Raw genomic sequence first — 19,506 nt, forward strand, 5'->3', positions numbered from 1 at the left:
TACAGAGATGTAGGTTCTACAGGAAAGATGCTTTTATGAATGGAAATGGAACATGCATTCAGAGGCAACGGTCCTATTATGGGAGTAATCTTTAAAAGCATGTATTTATTTATTTGTTACATTTGTATCCCACATTTTCCAGTTCTGGGTGCCCTGAGCCAGTGAGAGCCCTATGCGGCTAGCCTGAGATTCAGTAAACTCAGTCTCCAGCAGGTCGAAGGACGTGAGCCTTTCGTCTCCTCTGTCTTCTAGATTGTTTTGGGTTTTTTTGTGTTTTTTTTTTAACTTGAGTCTTTAAAGTGGATTTGTTGTCTGGTTAGACTCTGTATTTCCGTTTCCTCTGTGCCCTGGAGTCAGGCTCTGTGTGACTGGGTGCAGTGTACACCTCAGTCAACCTTGGGTGTTACCTGAAAAAGACAGGTACAAATCAAAGTAAGGAAGGTATACACAAAAACTAGCACATATGAGTTTATCTTGTTGGGCAGACTGGATGGACCGTGCAGGTCTTTTTCTGCCATCATCTACTATTTGCAGGCTCAATGTGGCTTACATAATACCGTAAAGGCATTCGCCAAGTCCGGTAGGGGATAAGTACAAAAGATGTTATAGTGGGATAGGAAGATAAGATCCAGTCAAGTTGGGTTAGAGGTAGAAGGGTTTGTTAATGTCCAGTACGATCTTTGATAGTGAAGTGTTGCAGGGTTGAGGCATTTAAGTTGGATCAGTCGGGTATGCCTTTCCGAATAGGTGAGTCTTTAATAATTTTCTGAATTTTAGGTGCTCGTGAGTTGTTTTCACCACATGTGGCAGTGCGTCCCACAGACGCGTGCTTACGTAAGAGAAGTTGGACACGTGGATAGGCTTGTATTTTAGTCCTTTGGCAATTTGGGTAGTGGAGATTCAGGTAAGACCGTGATGAACTGGTACCCATTTCTGATTGGGAGATTGGGACGTCACCGTAGATAATCTTATGGACCAAGGTGCATTTATGCAAGTGACCAGGAGTTTTGCATACAACTAATTAGTTAGTCACAACACCCACAGGCCCAGATTCTATATACGACACCTAGAGGCAGTGCATGTAACTATCTCTCATGAATATTCATTGTGGATATCCTGAAACCCGGACTGGCTGGGGTGCCTCCAGGATCGGGTTTGGGAATCACCGACTTACACACTGTGAGGCCACTAGGGACAGGAAAAGCACCTGCGTATAATATATGTAAACCGCTTTGGTTGTACCCACAGAAAGACGTTATATCAAAAATCCATTCTCCTTAACCCTTCATTGTTTATTTCCGCCTCCAAAGAGAAAATTAAGTTAAAATGTAGCCTCACTACTGATTGGTGGCATCAGTACATGCAGATGTTGTAAAGCGGAGCAGCTACGCTGGAAGCGCAATGCTCACACATGGAACTTGTGAAATCGCTACCTCCACGTGGAAGCTGCCAGTTTAATCCAGTTGTATTTTTCAACGTATATATTGTACAATAGCTGCTTCTCTGCACATACCGGCAGATATATGAGCACTCCTGCAGGAATTTTAGGAAAAGGCTCCGCATCGGCGGTGCTTTTTCTATAATACTGCCAGAATTGAGCGTGTTCTGACCTGAACACCTCAATTCCACTCTCTATATTCTATGTAAAACTTATAGGGGTCCTTTTTGCTAAGCACTAACATGCTTGCTGCATGTGTACATCAGGGGTCAAACTTCAGCAGGAGGGGGGGTCCAGAGCCCGAGGTTAGGGGGCAACATTTTAGCCCCCCACCCCCCAGCGCTGCCGACCCCCCACCACCACCGCTGCCCCCTTTGACCCCCCCCCCGGCACCAACCCTTTTGACCCCCCCTTCCCGCCGCCACCGTCAGGTACCTTTGCTGGCGGGGGACCCCAACTCCCGCCAGTCGAAGTCCTCTTTTCCAGCACGGCCGTGTTGCTAGATGATCTGCAAGGCTTCGTTCTGTTTCGTGCAGGACGTCAGACTCACAGAAACAGAACAAAGCCTTGCAGATCAGCCAGCAACGCGGCTGCGCTGGAGAAAAGGACTTTGGCTAGGGGGGGTTGGGGTCCCCCACCAGCAAAGGTACCCGATGGTGACGGCGGCGGGAGGGGAGGGTTGGTGGCGGCGGGAGGAGGGGGTCGAGAGGGTCATCGGCAGGGGGGCCAGGGCCAAATCTACGGGGCCCATGCCCCCACTTAGCTACGCCCTGCCCTGGTGTACATGCTACCCAGCGCTAAAAAATACAATTATTTTTTGGCACTGGAGGTGGGTCAGGGGGGCGAGAGTAGGCATGCTCTATGCTAATCAGCACAGCTACATTGCCATGTGCTAATTATTAGCACTCAATTAGTGCATGAGCTCTTATCGCCTACAAATAGAGTCGGTAAGTGCTGAAACACTAATGGGAAACTTAGCGCGTGGCCACTGTAACCAGGCGCCTCTCTTGTGCAGCAAAGGATAGAACAATCTCCTCCAGCCACAGGCTCCCGGTACAATGAATAAATAGATGTCCACCAGTACTTCAATCTTAAGGACTTTTATTCCATGCAGGCTTTTATTACACAGTTCCAACAGCAGCATAGCACATACGAGGATTTAATACAGGCTTCAGTCTGGCTCTTTATCCAGTGCACAATAAACAATAATTCAATTTCCCAGACAAACAGCTCTTTCAGTTGCAGTCCACCAAGCAGCATTTTCTACCTTCTATCCTCTTTACCTTCAGGAGAGTTCAATATTTTAGGGACTCCTTCTACCCAAGGGTTTTCCCCTGCATCAGCTTCACGGTGAATTCAATACTTTTGGGACGTCCTCTCACCCAAGGAATTTCAGCCTGCTTCAGTACTTTAGGACCTCCCTGCCCAAGGGTTCCAGCCTGCAACTGCTTCTCTCTCCTGCTGCTCTCCACTGCTGCTCCCCTGGGACTCCTTCCCACCTGCCTAATCAATCCCTGGCTTCTGCCTTCACAACCAATCATTCTCCACTCATTAGCTTCTCTACACACCCATACCAGCTGAGTTGAGCATGAGCCTAATGAGGAGCTCCTGCACACAGGGTTTCCTATCTCTCTTTCCCCCTAGTGGCAGCCAATCTACACCTCCTATTAGCTTACACACCATATCCTTGCAGCTAGGAAGTCCAGCCCGGGTTTTCCATCTCACCCCCTGGCTCTTTGCCTGCAATGCCTTATGGACTTGTAGTTCAGACTGAAGCTGCCTTAACCCAACTATCCTGGATGTGACTTATCACACCACGAATGCTGGAAATAGAAACATTGGCCATGGACTCATGCGGTACAAATGGCCTCAGTGAACAGACCACTTTCATTACAGCTTAGTAAAAGAGCTCTTTAAATACTAGCACTTTATTGAAACCTATGCACCTCAACCTAGAAAGTTTTCCTCCGTCTACGTGCTTGTAAACGGGGAATAACATGTAGATTTTAGTCTTGTCCTATACAAAGCATGCTCCCCTTGAGATCTCTGTGTGGTGTGGATCTCCGTGTCCAAATTGTGGCTTTCTGAAATTGGTATCTGCCATGTGGACGTTCCTGAAAGGATGGCCTACGTCTCTTAATATGTTTGAGATGAGGTTGAATGTGTTGACCCTTGGACTACAAAATGTTCTGTGAGTTTTGTGATCTGCTTAGATTTGAGGTGCTGATCTGAAGTTGTCATGTTGGGGCACAGACCTGATCAAACTCTTTGCTCCGTGGAACACTGGACAGTGTGAAAGACCAAAACAGGAAAACCAGAGACCAAAAATAGGCAAGTTGTGTTTTTAACATCTACTCAGTACTGCTTTAGGTTGGCCTATAAGGAAGTCAGTGTAGTAATAAAAACATCATCTCAGTAACTAGAGATAGGGTCAGAGGTAGCGGAGGTTGGTTGGTTGGACCCAGTGGGGTAGCCACAGGTGGGCCTGGGTGGGCCAGGGCCCACCCACTTAGGGCTCAGCCCACCCAACAGTAGCACACATTGAGCGGTAGCTGGTGGGGATCCCAAGCTCCGCCAGCTGAAGACATCCCCCTGATAGTAATTAAAACGCTCCTCTCCACGATGCTGGCACCTGCGCATGCTCAGTTTTCAGCGCAGGCCTACTGCAGACTGCCAAGGTGGAAAGAAGCGTTTTCCCGCCAGCTCAGATATTTTTCTGGTGGGGGGTTGGGAAGAACGCTTGGTGCCCACCCATTTCTTGCCTAGGCCCACCCAAAGTCTGTTGTCTGGCTACGCCCCTGGTTGGACCCCTCACCAAACCGAAGAGGTGTGCCGCTGCCACTGCTCTAGGATAAAGAGGGGGAGGGGGGCATTATTTCACTGGGAAGGAAAACTGACTAGTTTCTATTTTTTGCCTGCCTTGGATCTGCCTGGGACCATTGGCCTAGAAACAGCCCCACAAGATCAAGCACAATGGACTTTTGTTCTCCGTTCAGCCTAGCCTATTATATTACTTTACTGGATATGCCTCTTCCCGTGTATTTATCTTGACCTGGTTTTTAGAAGCCTGGAGACCCATGACGCTTGGCTTTAGTTCGTTTTCCAAATAAAGCAGGTAGAAAACGAAAGAATAAAATTAGGCTGCCTTTGAAGTGAGCGGTGACGACTTCCCCCCCGCCATGCAACCACGCAGTGAATAAGAAACTCCCTCATGCCAGACACATCAAATGATTCACGACAGGGACACTCGAGGCGGGACACATGAACAACAGAGAGATATCTAACCTCCTTCACTCTTTCTGGTCTTCTCTGCTCCTTCCTAGCCCTGGTCCACTCGTTTTTCTGCTCTTTTTGGTCCTTGACGCCTTTCCCCAGTGCGACTGACTCCTGGACCATTTCTGAGGTTCGTGCTGTGTGAATACTCAGCGACTGCTCAGGGTTTCCGAAAGAGTTGGCAGATTTGGTCAGCACGAGGAAAGAATTAGCTCCCATCGTGACGCGTTCTACAGAGAGTGCTTCCGCTGCTTGAAATTCAGAATTCCATTCTAGGCCACTGGAGGTCATTCTTCATCTAACTCGTATCTTTTGCAAAGTTTTAAATAACAAAACATGTAGGGATAGGTGGTTAGCCACAAGTCAGCATGTCCACATTTACATAATCAGGTCCTGTGCGCATTATTCTCAGATTACTTAAAAAAAAAATAAACAGATTTACATTTATATCTCCCAGGGGTCAATTTCCAAATGGAGCTATAGACTCATCAGCATTGGGGGAGGGGGGGAAACATATGAAAATACGCATGCAGCAGAGTTATAAGTACACAAGTATTATTGCTGGGACAGACCGAAGGTCCGTCATGCCCAGTAACCTGTTTCCAACAGTGGCCAATCCAGGTAACAAGTACCAGGGCAGGATTCTAAAAAAGCCTAAATAGATTTTATGCTGCTTATTCCAGGAGTAAGAAGTGGATTTTCCTCAAATCCATATTATTAATGGCTTATGGACTTTGCTTCCAGAAACTTGGCCAAACCATTTTTTTTAAACCCTGCTACAACAATGGCTTTTAACCACATTCTCTGGAAACGAATTCCATCGGAGCTTAATTATATGCTCAGTGAAGAACTATTTTCTGGGGTTTGTTTAAAATGTACTACTTAGTAGCTTCATTGCATGCTCCCTAGTACTTGCAGTTTTGAAAAGAGTAAACAAGTGATTCACGTGTACCCGTCCCACTCCACTCATGAACGGGGGCTGTGTTGGCATTAGCACACGGTAGCCGCTAGCATAGCTTAATAAACAAGGGGGTTAGTATTTAACGCACGTTAATTCTTAGCACGAGCTAAAAATGCTAGTGCATCTTAGTAAAAGACCCTCTGAGTGGGCTATAAGCCCCTAATGCAGTCCTTTGGTTTTCTCATATTTTGTTCTTATGCTGACGATAATAAAAGGAGTTCACTGTGAACACTCTCCACTCTAAAAGGTTGTTTTGTGGCTGTATATGAGGAATTGTGATATTTTATTTATTTTGCTGCATTTATGTCCCACATTTTCCCACCTATTTGCAGGCTCAATGTGGCTTACAGTATAATACAACTACAATCACATTGATGGAATAGAGAATCAGAGTCTATATAACAGATAAGGTGCATAGGAATATTATGGCAATCATATTAACGGAGAAGAATTTCAGCATTATTGCTATTAAGGTTCATACGAAAATTATGTTGATTAAGAAGTGGGTAAGTGGATAACAACATAACATAATGATATCAGGACAGGGTATGATTATCAGTAATTAGGGTGTAAATAAAATAGGCAAAATAAAAGAGTTCCAATATGAAATTGTGTCTGGTGTAGTTTAGGAGTCAGATCGTTATGAGGGATCCATTTTGTATGCTTTTTTTGAACAAGTAAGTCTTCAGTAGTTTCCGGAAGGTCATCAAGTCGCGTGTTTTTCTTATAGTGGTTGCTAATTCATTCCATCGTTGTGTACAGATGTATGAAAAGCTAGATGTAAATAAATAAGTGTATATTTGTGTTCTTAGTCAGGTATCCAAAGGTTATATAGCAGGGGCGTAGCTACATGGGGCCACGGGGGCTTGGGCCCCCCCAGATATGCCCCTGGCCCCCGCCGACCCTTTCGACTCCTCCTTCCCGCCGCCACTAACCCTCCCCCGCCATCGGGTACCTGTGCTGACGGGGGCCCCAACCCCTGCCAGCCGAAGTCCTCTTCAGCCGGTCTCCTGCACGTTCAGGACGACTCACACAGAAGAAACAGAGTCCTAGGCTTCCACATCAGCTGCAGCAACACCCCAGCCCAGAGAAAGGCTGAGGAAGACATCGGCTGGCAGGGGTTGGGGACCCCCGCTAGCACAGGTACCTGACGGTGGCGGCGGGGACTCGAGGGAGGGTTGGCGGAAGCAGGAAGGGGGGGGTCGAAGGGGGGGCACTGGGGGGGGGGGGTCTGCAGTGCCAGGGGGGGCTAAAATGTGCCCCCTCACCTCAGGCTCTGGCCCCCCCCTCCCGCCGAAGTCTGGCTAGTGGTTAGTGCAGTGGACTTTGATCCTAGGGAACTGAGTTTGATTCCCACTGCAGCTCCTTGTGACCCTGGGCAAGTCACTTAACCCTCCATTGCCCCTGGTACAAAATAAGTACTTGAATATACTGTGTAAATCGCTTTGAATGCAGTTGCAAAAACCACAGAAGGGCGGTATATCAAGTCCCATTTCCCTTTCCCTTATATAGAGGTGTACTTTCAAAGCACTTGGGGGTCCTTTCACTAAGGAGCAGTGAAAAATTGTTTGCGGTAGTGTAGGCGCGGGTTTTGAGCACGCGCCGGTCCATTTTTCAGCACGCCTGTAAAAAAAAGGCCTTTTCAAAAATTTTTGCCAAAAATGGACTTGCAACAAAATCAAAATTGCCACGTGTCCATTTTGGGTCTGCGACCTTACCGCCAGCCACTGACCTAGCAGTAAAGTCTTATACAGTAACTGGGCGGTAATGATCCACGCACGTCAAATGCCATTTGGCTCGCGTCCGAAAATAAAAATTCTTTTTCGGCCATGAGCCAAAAATAAAATTACTGCAAGATCCACGCGACAGCCGAGCGGTAACGCCATTTTGGCGCGTGTAGATGCTTACACAGCTTAGTGGACCCCTCAGACTTACAAAGCCAAGTAGAGGGGCACTTTCCATATGACGTCTAAGTCGCACTTTGGACATTTTGCGCTAACTCCTGGAGTCTATGTAGCACGCCTAGAGTTACAGGCGGTTCTGCACATAAATCTAGGCATATTCTATGAGTATGGGCATAGATTAATTGTTTTAACAAGGTGCTAAGTGTTGCTACCAGCTCTTAACAAGCAATAAATAAATAATTAGAATTTACGCAGTGGCGTAGCTACGTGGGGCCTGGGCTCCCGTAGATTTGGCCCTGGACCCCCCTGTCGATGACCCTCTCGACCCCCCTCCCTCCGCCAACCCTCACCCGCCGTTGCCGTGGGCTACCTTTGCTGCCAGGGGACCCCAATCACCGCCAGCCGAGGAGGTCCTCTTCTTCCTCCGAAGGCTTCGTTCTGTTTCTGACGTCCTGCACGTTGTACGTGCAGGACATAGACTCACAGAAACAGAACAAAGCCTTACAGATTAGTCAGGCTTCGTTCTGTTTCTGTGAGTCTGACGGCCTGCACGTACAACGTGCAGGACGTCAGAAACAGAACGAAGCCTTCTCGGGAAGAAGAGGACCGTTGCCGGAGAACGTGGTACGGGCGGTTAGCTTGACGGAGTTTAAAAAGGGGTTAGATAGATTCCTAAAGGACAAGTCCATAGACCGCTATTAAATGGACTTGGAAAAATTCCGCATTTTAGGTATAACTTGTCTGGAATGTTTTTACGTTTGGGGAGCGTGCCAGGTGCCCTTGACCTGGATTGGCCACTGTCGGTGACAGGATGCTGGGCTAGATGGACCTTTGGTCTTTCCCAGTATGGCACTACTTATGTACTTATGTACTTATGACCTCCTCGGCTTGCGGGGATTGGGGTCCCCCGCCAGCAAAGGTAGCCCACGGCGAAGGCAGGGGAGGGTTGGCGGGGGGAGGTGGGGTCGAGAGGGTCGTCGGAAGGGGTCGTCAAAGTTGGCGGCAGCGCAGGGGGATCGGCAATGGCGGGGTGAGGGGGGTCGACGGTGTTGGGGGGGGGCTGAAATGTGCCCTCTCACCTCGGGTTCTGGATCCCCCTCCCACCGAAGTCTGGCTACGCCCCTGATTTACGCACGTACATTGCTAAGCATAATCTGTAAGGTACTGCGCCTAAATTCTAACATGCGCAGGCAGGGGCGTGGAAATGGGCGTTTCGTGGACATTCCAAAATCTACACGTGTTGTTATAAAATATGGGCCAGTGTGCATAAATCTACGCACAGAGATTTACACCAGCTTTTCATTGGCATAAATGGACACACGTAGATTTAGCCGCATGAACTATGCCTAAGCATAGTATTTAAAATACACTTAGGTTTGATTGCCTAACGTCTGTTAATTTTAGGCACCATATATAGAATCGGGCCCTAAACGTCCCAAATATGAATAGCAAATGTAACCATTTTTGAAAAAGCAAAATGTCAATTTTTTTTTTTAAATACTGTTTGCAACAAGGTTTTGTGCTCTGTGCATTTATCTTTTCAGGCCATTAAAAAAAAAAAAAGTGCAGGTGAAAAGCAGAGAAAATCTAGCCATTGTGATATAGGATGTGCCAGCATTTTTAGCAGACTGGTCTCCCAGACATCCCAGCACAGAAATGAGGCACCCTCGGGGGCACTGCTGCTGTGGACTTCATATAAATGCTCCCAGGTATACATCTCATGGTCACACCCTTATTTTGTCTGCTAAGCCTTCCAAAACCCACCACCCCCAACTGTACACCATTAGAATAGCCCTTATGGGTGAAGGGGGCACCTATATGTGGGTACAGTGGGTACTCTGCCACGAATGAACTTTAAAGCAATACCACTCTAATTCCGAATATGAACTCTTTATTCTTGACTGTTTAATCTACTATGCCAATCGTGATTTCTAATGTAATACCACTTGTATCTCTCACTCCGGAAATGGCGATTGCTACGACAGAACAATGTAAGCCACATTGAGCCTGCAAATAGGTGGGGAAATGTGGGATACAAATGCAACAAATAAATAAATAAAAATACAGTGGGTTTCTGGTGAGTTTTGGAGGGCTCACAGTTTCCACCACAAGTGTAACAGGTAGGGGGTGGTATGGGACTGTGTCCACCTGTCTACAGTGCACTACTCTGGGGACCTGCATACTGCTCTCATGGACCTGGCTATGAAAGCTAAGTCTGTCATAGAGGCTGGTGAGTACTATTTTTATTCACATTTTTGGGGGTGGGAGGGGTTCAGTGATCACTGAGGGAGTAAAGGGGGGTCGTTCTTGAATCCCTCCAGTGGTCATCACTTTTTTGTGTCTTATTCATTAGAAAGTTTTCACCCTAGACATTTTAGTTTGTTCCATTATGACTGTAAAACGGCCAAGTGTTAGGCACACTCTAAACCCGTCTTCAAAATAGCCCTGACATGTCCTCTTGTGATTTGGATGCACTGCAGATGAAATGCATAGATAGGTGTCTGCAAGATAGGTTTCGAAAATACTGATTTGGACGTTTTGAGAAGAAATCCATCCAAATGGTGCTTTATGACACCTTTTGGGCATTTTTCTCTTTAAAAATGAGCCCTTTAGTAACCTATGAAACTTTGTAGTGCTTTTAAAATAAACCCCATAATACTTTCAAGAAAACCTATTTATTAACGTAACCACATAGGCATGATATATATGCATTTTCAATATGGTAATACTAGAATCCAACTAAGGAACATGCTACTTTGACTTTGAGGCATATTTTCAAAGCACTTTGGGAGGCTAAGTTCCATATGTTTCTATGGAACTTTGGGAGGCTAAGTGCTTTGAAAATATGCCTCAATGTCTTCTCTAGATCAAACTCACTTTCCTTGTGTCACACCATCCAGCTGGATAGGCAGTGCCTTAAAAGGTGGAGGATAAAGGGTTTTATTTTTTGACATTTATATCCCACATTATCCCAAACAAACTTGGGTTCAATGTGGATTACGTTTGAAAATACAGTGAGAGAGAATAATAGAATTCAGTAACATCATGGGAGCAAGTAGATGGATATGTCTGAAACATTTAACAAAGTTGAGATTAGCATATATACCCAACTGAGCATTTAAAAATCTGTCTTGTAATGATGCTGCATGTTCAGAAATCATAGCCATATGTATAGACATTCAAATATTATCACATGCACAAAGGCATCCATACACACACTGCAAAAATAAACTCCTTCTACAGAGTACATCCAAAACTTAATTTTTTATTTCCTCATTTCCATCTTCCAAAATTCTAGACAGCAGATGTACAGATCAGTAGGACCCAAAGCAGTCCAAAACAAGTAAAGTCAGAAACAACACAGTTTATACCTAATTGTTCAACCAACCTTAGGATTTTCCTTTGGGTTTAAAAAAGCAATACCATATGCATGTACAGTCTGGATAAAATAAATTAAAACAATCAAAGCTTAAAGTAAATGCCCATAATATGAAATACTTGGTAGCAATAATTACATAGTGATGGAATATTCACATTGCAGGCAGCCAACAGATTTATTTTCCACTGAACATAATTAACTTTGTATGAACTTGGTGGCTATTAGTGTGCTGAACTGGACATTTAGACTGACTCTGAACTTCTACATGAAGGAAGCTCTTCCCTTATTATTCAATACCTCTCTGTGAAATAGTAGTAATAAAAAAAAAGAAAAAAAGCAAGTGCATTTTTATAATGTACACTGCATTCCACAAAACAAAAGGAGCAAGTTCCCACATACCATCTGTTTCTTTTGATGCACTTGCAAGGGGAAAAAAAGATGTTAAATGCTCCCAAGTTTCAACCTAATTAATGTTTGTTTGTTTTTTTAAATGTACTTATAAATAGTAACTCTGAATGTTGAGCACCTGGTGCTCACGTCTGTTTTTGTGGCCATTTACTAGGTGAAAACATCTCTGCACGAATACAGGGAGCCCCTATAACCAGCCCCTCCAAATGACACAATGATTACGATTTAGAACTAATTACTACTCTAACCGATGAAACTGATACTTCCTCTGTGTACATTCGCATACTACACAAGCCGGCATGTTTGAAAATCTAAGTTAGATCAAATAAAAATGCTACAAACAATAAAGAATGACAACGTGGATGCAGCAGCTCGTGGGTTTGCTTACTCTGTTTTGGGTGTATGGGGATGTATGGCTCCCACTCAAGGAACGCATCACTTTTAAAGTATGCACATTAGTCCACAAAATCATTCATGGCGAAGCCCCAGCCTACATGTCTGATTTAATAGACTTACCACCCAGAAACGCTAAAAGATCATCCCAAACTTTCCTCAACCTCCACTTCCCTAATTGCAAGGGCTTGAAATACAAGGCGCTGCACGCGTCAACATTTTCTTACATGAGCACGCAGTTCTGGAACACACTACCACGCAACCTGAAAACGATCTACGAACAAACCACCTTCCGCAAACTATTGAAGACCCATCTTTTTGAGAAAATTTACGGAAAGAACCAATACACATAAAGCCCACACTCATTGTTCAGTTATGCATCAATACAGCCACTCCTGAATTCTCATCCCCCGAAATCTCACTACACTCATACCTTTACTCACAGAAAATGTATACCAAGTTTTTCCTGTTATTATATATTGCCCCTTTTTGTCTCCCTTGTTTCCTTCCAATGTTTCAGTGCTTTTTCCATGATTATACTCCTTATCGATACTTTAACTTTGACTCAAACAACTCAACACAATGTAATCCATAACCAAGTTGTAACACATTGTATTTCCATGATTCATAATGTATTGTAAGCCACACTGAGCCCGCAAAAAGGTGGGAAAATGTGGGATACAAATGCAATAAATAAATAAATAAATAAATAAATAAAATGATGGCCGTGTGGGAGAGAGGGAAGGGGAGATTAACCTCATTGGCCTCAGCTTTTTGATGTCATCATGCCATCTTCTGTTCTCAATCTAACCTCCTTGATCCTATACTATGCAAAGTAAAAAAAACAGAAGAAATGCAAGTTCCCCAAACATATGATGGCCTTCACTGCATTATTCCCAGGAAATTTAGAGGAGGAGAGAGCTGGCAAGCCTTGAGCACGTGCGGATACTCAAGGCCCTATGTCAATTGGCCACAAAGCTTCTGCTATCATGCAGATTGTAGCGTTGCAGCCCAGGGGGAGGGAGGTAAGAAAATAAACACCTCACAGACGTTTATGCAGTGAAAGATTGGAAGAATGGACTGAGCTGATCTGATATCAGGCTCAGTATGATAAAAACATTGGATGTTGACATTGTTGAAATAGTTCTATGGTGCATGGTCCATGGAAGGTTAAGCCCCAGAGGGTCATGCATCTCTCTCCCCCCCCCCTCCTCCCCTTGGCCACTTTGCAATCTTCAGGTACTATGGACGATTTTAATGACAGGTTACAGATCACTAACAGCAGATCAGCCATTTCATATTTGAGTTATTTCAGTGCCCTGGGGTGTATACCATCCGGTCCAGGTGATTTACTACTCTTTAATTTGTCAATTTGGCTCAATACATCTTCCAGGTTCACTGAGATTTCTTTCAGTTCCTCTATACCATCTCTGGTATAGGTAGATCTCTGAGGCAAAGAATTTATTCAGCCTCTCTGCTATGGCCCTGTTCTCCCTAAGTGCCCCTTTTACTCCTTGATGAACTAACAGTCCCATGGATTCCCTCACAAGCTTTCTGCTTCTGATATACCTAAACAAGTTATTACTATGAGTTTTTGCCTCCAAGGCAAATTTATCTTCATATTCTCTTTTGGCCTTCTTTATCAAAACATTGCATCAAACTTGCTAGTGCTTATGTTGCTTCTTGTTTTCTTCATTTGGATCTTTTTTTTTTTTTCCATATTCTGACATATGTTCTTTTGACTAATAGCCTCTTTCACTTTTCCCTTTAACCATTATGGCTGTCATTTGCTCTTCTTTCCACATTTATTAATAGATGATATATATCTAGTCTGGGCTTCCAAAATGGCATTTTTAGACAATGTCTAAGACTGATTTGAAATCCTAACCTTTGTAGCTGATCTTTTCAGCTTTATTTTTTAACCATTTTCTTCATCTTGAAAAATACTTCTCTAGATCAGAGTCAACCATCCAGTTACAGGCCCATTGCTAGCATCCCACTTTTACTTAAAGTGTTGGAAGCTATAGTCGCAGAGCAGTTATGCCAATTTTTATAGAATTTTAACTGTTTGAATTCTACACAATTTGGTTTCAGAGCCATTCATAGCATGGAGTCAGCCTTGTTAGCCCTGGTCTCAGATGCTAAAACTTTGCTAGTGAAAGGAACTGAGTCTATTCTACTGCAATTTGATCCGACAGCTGCCTTTGACACGGTAGAACATAAGGTACTTCTTTTCAAATTGAGTTCATTGGGAATTACTGGCAAGGTTCTGTCATGGTTCTCAGGCTTTTTCTCGAATAGACGTTACACTCTTAAAATGAGGGAGGTTTTTTTTGTGAGAGCTGGATTTCTCCCTGTGGGGTATTCCAGGGTTCACCCCTCTCTCCTATTTTATTTAACATATATATGGCTTGTTTTGAGTCAGGTTTTTCTGCTCTAAAAGTACAGTTTTATTCCTATGCAGATGATATGTGTGTTCTAGTTCCAAAAACTGACGATCATCTTACCACCGTGTCAAAGGTTATCTCTTGTATTTAACCAACTTACTTTATAAGTTAACATCTATGATCTTAACACTACTTTGTATTTCTCATTCCGGAAATGGCGATCGTCAATTACGGCATAATGTAAGCCACATTGAGCCTGCAAAAAGGTGGGAAAATGTGGGATACAAATGCAATAAATAAATAAACTCATTGAACATTATAGTGTAATTTATGGTTTTAAATTAAATAAGGACAAGTCAAAATTATTATGGATAGACACTATAACAAAGTCAATTCCAGAAACACTTAATATCTCCAATTACCTGTTAAGGTATTGGACTTTATTCTGGACTCTATTCTTTCTTTTGAACCACAAATTAAACATATTATTAAGACAGTGTTCTTTAAGCTCTGATTACTGCATAATGTTTGTCATTATTTTGTTATATTAGTTCAGGCCCTCGCGCTTTCCCACTAGACTATCGTAACAGTTTGTATTCATCTATCACAGTTGCGTAGCCAAGGGTGGGCCCGCGCCCACCCAGTAGCAGCACACCTATGATGTGACTGGCATCAGGATCCCCAAGCCCCACCAGCCGAAAACTCCCCAACAACTGTCCCCTCCTGCATACCTTGTAAATAGCAGATCTTTGCCTGCAGCAGCACCGGCCCCACAGCCTTCCCTCTGACGTATTCCCACCTATGCGGAAACAGGAAGTTGCATCAGAGGGAAGGCTGTGGGGCCAACATGAGCAGTGTGTATTAGTTGCTGCTTGCTGCCGGTGAGAATCTGCTATTTAAAAGGTATGCGGGGTAGGGGGATGTTTGAGAGACCATATGGCATGCGGGCGAGAGAGGGAGAGACCAAATCACTTGTGGGACAAGGCGGAATTCTTCGGCCCACTCATCTTGGGCCCAGGCCCACCCAAAATTGGGTGTCTGGCTACGAACTTGCAGTTCGTACAGAACACTGCCTCTAGACTCATTTTTCATTTAAAAAAGCATGATAGCATTACTTCAGCTCTGGTTTCCCTACTCTTGATACCTGTATAGGCCCACATCTCTTTTAAGTTAGCCTGTCTGGTATTTAAAATGTTTAACGGAACCAGTCCAGAATTTTTGTTAAACCTGGTGGTCTTTCCTCTCACAAGATCCTCAAGAACAAGACATCCTTCTCTCTTACTCTTTCCATCATTTGTTGGCATTAAGTATAAGAAAATCTTAGAAAAACTTTTGGTTACCAAGCTGTTCATTTCTGGCTTTCATTACCTGAGGACCTTCGTTCTGTTACCTCTTATATTGCTTTTCGTAATGATTTAAAAACAAATTTATTTAGGTAATATTATGTCTGATTCTGTAGAAATTATCGTGCTCCTTTCTCTTTGGTTAATATGTGATTAGTCTGTAACCCGCTTTGAACCACCATTTGGTTTGGAATTCAGCGGGATATAAGCACTATGTCATATCATCACAGCTACCCTTTCAAAAATTAAATGCTGCTACAGTAAATTTCCTTAGGGGGTCTTTTACTAAGCCACGGTAGCGTTTTTAGCTTGCGGTAGAAATCAGCTGGCGGTAAACGCCGAGACGCCTATTATATTCCTATTGGCGTTGCGGCGTTTACCACCACCTGATTTCTACCACAAGCTAAAAACGCTACCGTGGCTTGGTAAAAGACCCCCTTAGTGACTGCACGCCAGTTATTAAGTCAAATTTGATCATGTTATGATCACTGTTTCCCAATGGACCCAACGTTGTTACCTCTTGTACTAAGACCTGCATTCCACTAAGAACTAGATCTAAAATAGATCCCCTTCTTTGTCAGTTCCTGAACCAGTTGCTCTAACAGCAGTCACTTATTACATCTAGGAATTTTACCTCCTTGGTACTCTCTGATATGGTATATAACCAGTCAATATTAGGGTAACTGAAATCACCCATAAATAAGGAGAAAAGTGGAATACTTAATATCAATATACAAAAAAATAATTCCATCCAATTTAATGTAGAGGAGAGGACAAAAAATATTCAAAAAGTAAGACCTCAGTGTTCTGCCCCCATATTCATGGTAGCAGGGTGCATTGTTATGTATATTTAGTATAAGTATTATCTGTATTTTATTGCATTGTCTGTGCAAAAGACAGCACTGTGTATTGGGGCTCCCCCTCCCCCTATAGTTTGCAGTATCCTGTGATTGACTCCTTGTGAGCTTTCCCTATTGGCTGTTAGCTGTGAGTTAGGGCCAGCCCTCGCCCTATGTTCCAGTCTTCCTAGCATGCCTTTGTGATCAGCAGCTGTTCTAGGGGCTGATCCCTCCTGAATCTACTGCGATTCCATCAAAATTCTTCACCATTTCCCAGGGCTTTTCCCCAAGGCATTTCCCACATTTTCCCAGGTCATTTTCTCCTTTGAGTATATAGCTTTATCTCTCAGCTGGGCTGAAGATGTGGCCATCTCCTTGCCTCTGAGGTGGCTAGATATGGACACTATGTACAGAAGGCAACCATTCTGTTCAAGCAACTGAACTGCACGTTGATTTTATTTATTTGCTATGATTGCTACATTAAAGAAGAGCTGGATTTAGAATTGAGAGTCTATTGGTGAAGTTTTCATTTGGGAATGGTCTAGCTCAGTGAAGGCGAACCTTTCAGAGACCGAGTGCCCAAACAGCAACCCAAAATCTAATTATCGTGAAATGCCGGTACTCATTATGGGTGGGGTCACCACATATGACTCCACCCCTATGATAGCCACACCCCCTTACACCAGCCATGGCGCATATAAACAGACATCATTGAAAATATTATACTAGGAGAAAAAAAACAGCATGAGAGCGAGACAGAAGGGAAGCGCGCCGAGTGAAGACTACGCTTTTCGTTGCTGCTGCCGACGCTGCCTTAACCCGGTACGTTTTTTCAATTGCAGAGGAGGAGGAGGAGGAGGAGGGGGGTGGTGCTGGGAAGGAGGGAGGACAGGCGGGCTGATGCTTGTTTGGAAGAGGGAGGGAGCGAGGGCAAGCGGTGTGGTGCTTGGTGGGAGGGAGGGAGGCCGGCCTGGTACTTGGAGAGAGGAAGGGAGAGTGGGCGGAGCAGACCAGCGACTGGCGCGCGTGCCAAGGGAGAGGGCTCTGCGTGCCCTCTCTGGCACACGTGCCATAGGTTCGCCATCACTGGTCTAGCTGGTTGTCGAAGCTTTGTCATCTCACTTAGCCTAGAACAGCACACTCAGTTCATAAAAGAGCTCAAACAATCAGGAAAAAAGAGAGAAGGAAAAAGAAGAAAAGATACACATAGCCCCAGTTTAAATGATTGGTTGAGAATGATGTCATCATGTTTTGTGGACACCATGTTGTGAACTTTTAAATGTTGGCGTTTGCTTTTCTGTCTGCAGCCATTTTGAATGCATGTAAGTTGTTGAAGTGTTCCAGTCATCCCCTGAAGCGGAAGTATGCAAAACGGGGAACCCCTGTTGGAAAGAAGGACTTTGGTGTGCAGTATTAAAAAGATGTGTGTTCTTGAGATTGGGGCTGTTTGATGAAGTTTTGGCTTCTGTGAATCACACGCCTTTATGTCAATAACTTGGACATGAAAAATTGTCATTTTTTTTAATTAATAATTTATTTGGGGACAAGTTATTTAGAGTTTTATATAATCTATGATGGGAAAAGTTCTTTTAAACTATTTTTGTGGAATTGTCTGACCGATGACTAACGTGAGCTAGCCTTTTATATATGGCTGTAGGCTAAGCTCTTTTTTGAACCAAGGTCTTTTTTTCCCCACTTGTTAAAAATTTTTTTGAATATTTTTTGTCCTCTCCTCTACATTAAATTGGGTGGAATTATTTTTTGTATATTGATAACTGATATCACCCAAATTTGCTGATGACACAAAGTTATTCAAAGTCGTTCACTCGCGAGAGGATTGTGCAAAATTACAGAAGGAAAATTATAGAAGGACCTTACGAGACTGGGAGACTGGGCGGCTAAATGGCAGATGACGTTTAATGTGAGCAAGTGCAAGGTGATGCATGTGGGAAAAAAGAACCCGAATTATAGCTATGTCATGCAAGGTTCCATGTTAGGAGTTACGGACCAAGATAGGGATCTGGGTATCGTCGTCGATAATACACTGAAACCTTCTGCTCAGTGTGCTGCTGCGGCTAGGAAAGCGAATAGAATGTTGGGTATTATTAGGAAAGGTATGGAAAACAGGTGTGACGATGTTATAATGCCGTTATATCGCTCTATGGTGCGACCACACCTTGAGTATTGTGTTCAATTCAGGTCGCCGCATCTCAAGAAAGATATAGTAGAATTGGAAAAGGTGCAGCGAAGGGTGACTAAAATGATAGCGAGGATGGGACAAGTTCCCTATGAAGAAAGACTAAGGAGGCTAGGGCTTTTCAGCCTGGAGAAGAGATGGCTGAGGGGAGACATGATGGAGGTATATAAAATAAGGAGTGGAGTGGAACAGGTGGATGTGAAGCGTCTGTTCACGCTTTCCAAAAATACTAGGACTAGAGGGCATGCGATGAAACTACAGTGTAGTAAATTTAAAACAAATCGGAGAAAATGTTTCTTCACCCAATGCTTAATTAAACTCTGGAATTCGTTGCCGGAGAACGTGGTGAAGGCGGTTAGCTTGGAAGAGTTTAAAAAGGGGTAGTAACATAGTAAGCCGGTTTCCTAAAGGACAAGTCCATAAACCGCTACTAAATGGATTTGGGAAAAATCCACAATTCCAGGAATAGCATGTATAGAATGTTTGTACGTTTGGGAAGCTTGCCAGGTGCCCTTGGCCTGGATTGGCCGCTGTCGTGGACAGGATGCTGGGCTCGATGGACCTTTGGTCTTTTCCCAGTGTGGCATTACTTATGTACTTATTATTATACAGTTGCCAAATTTGCTAGCTTTTCTAATTTCTGTTAACATATCTTCAACTGTCTGATCGTTTTGGCCTGGCGCACGGTAGTACAGACCTACGCGTACATTCTTTCCCTTCACACATGGAACTTCTATCCATAAAGATTCCACGTTGCTGTCTGTTTCATGTAGAGTTTTTATTTTGTTTGATTCAATTCCCTGTTTAACATACAGTGCAATCCCCCCTCTCCAATTTGATCTGCCCTATCTTTGCGTATAATTTATACGCTAGTAACACACTGTCCCATTGATTGTCCTTCTAAATCTCTGAGATATCTATTATAGCTACCTCTTCATTTAGTACTATACACACAACTCTCCTATCTTAAATTTTAGGCTTCTA

General features: G+C 43.9%; 1 protein-coding gene across 1 annotated transcript in view; it reads right to left on the reverse strand.

Annotated features, from left to right (window-relative positions):
* LOC115458762 (ankyrin repeat domain-containing protein 6-like) overlaps window positions 1–19,506 on the reverse strand; it is a gene marked incomplete at its 3' end in the record, with an annotated part of 210,259 nt that overhangs the window by 12,985 nt on the left and 177,768 nt on the right. The gene's annotated exons all lie outside the window — the stretch shown is intronic.

The sequence above is a fragment of the Microcaecilia unicolor genome, unplaced genomic scaffold (genome assembly GCF_901765095.1).
Source record: "Microcaecilia unicolor unplaced genomic scaffold, aMicUni1.1, whole genome shotgun sequence".
NCBI lineage: Eukaryota > Metazoa > Chordata > Amphibia > Gymnophiona > Siphonopidae > Microcaecilia > Microcaecilia unicolor.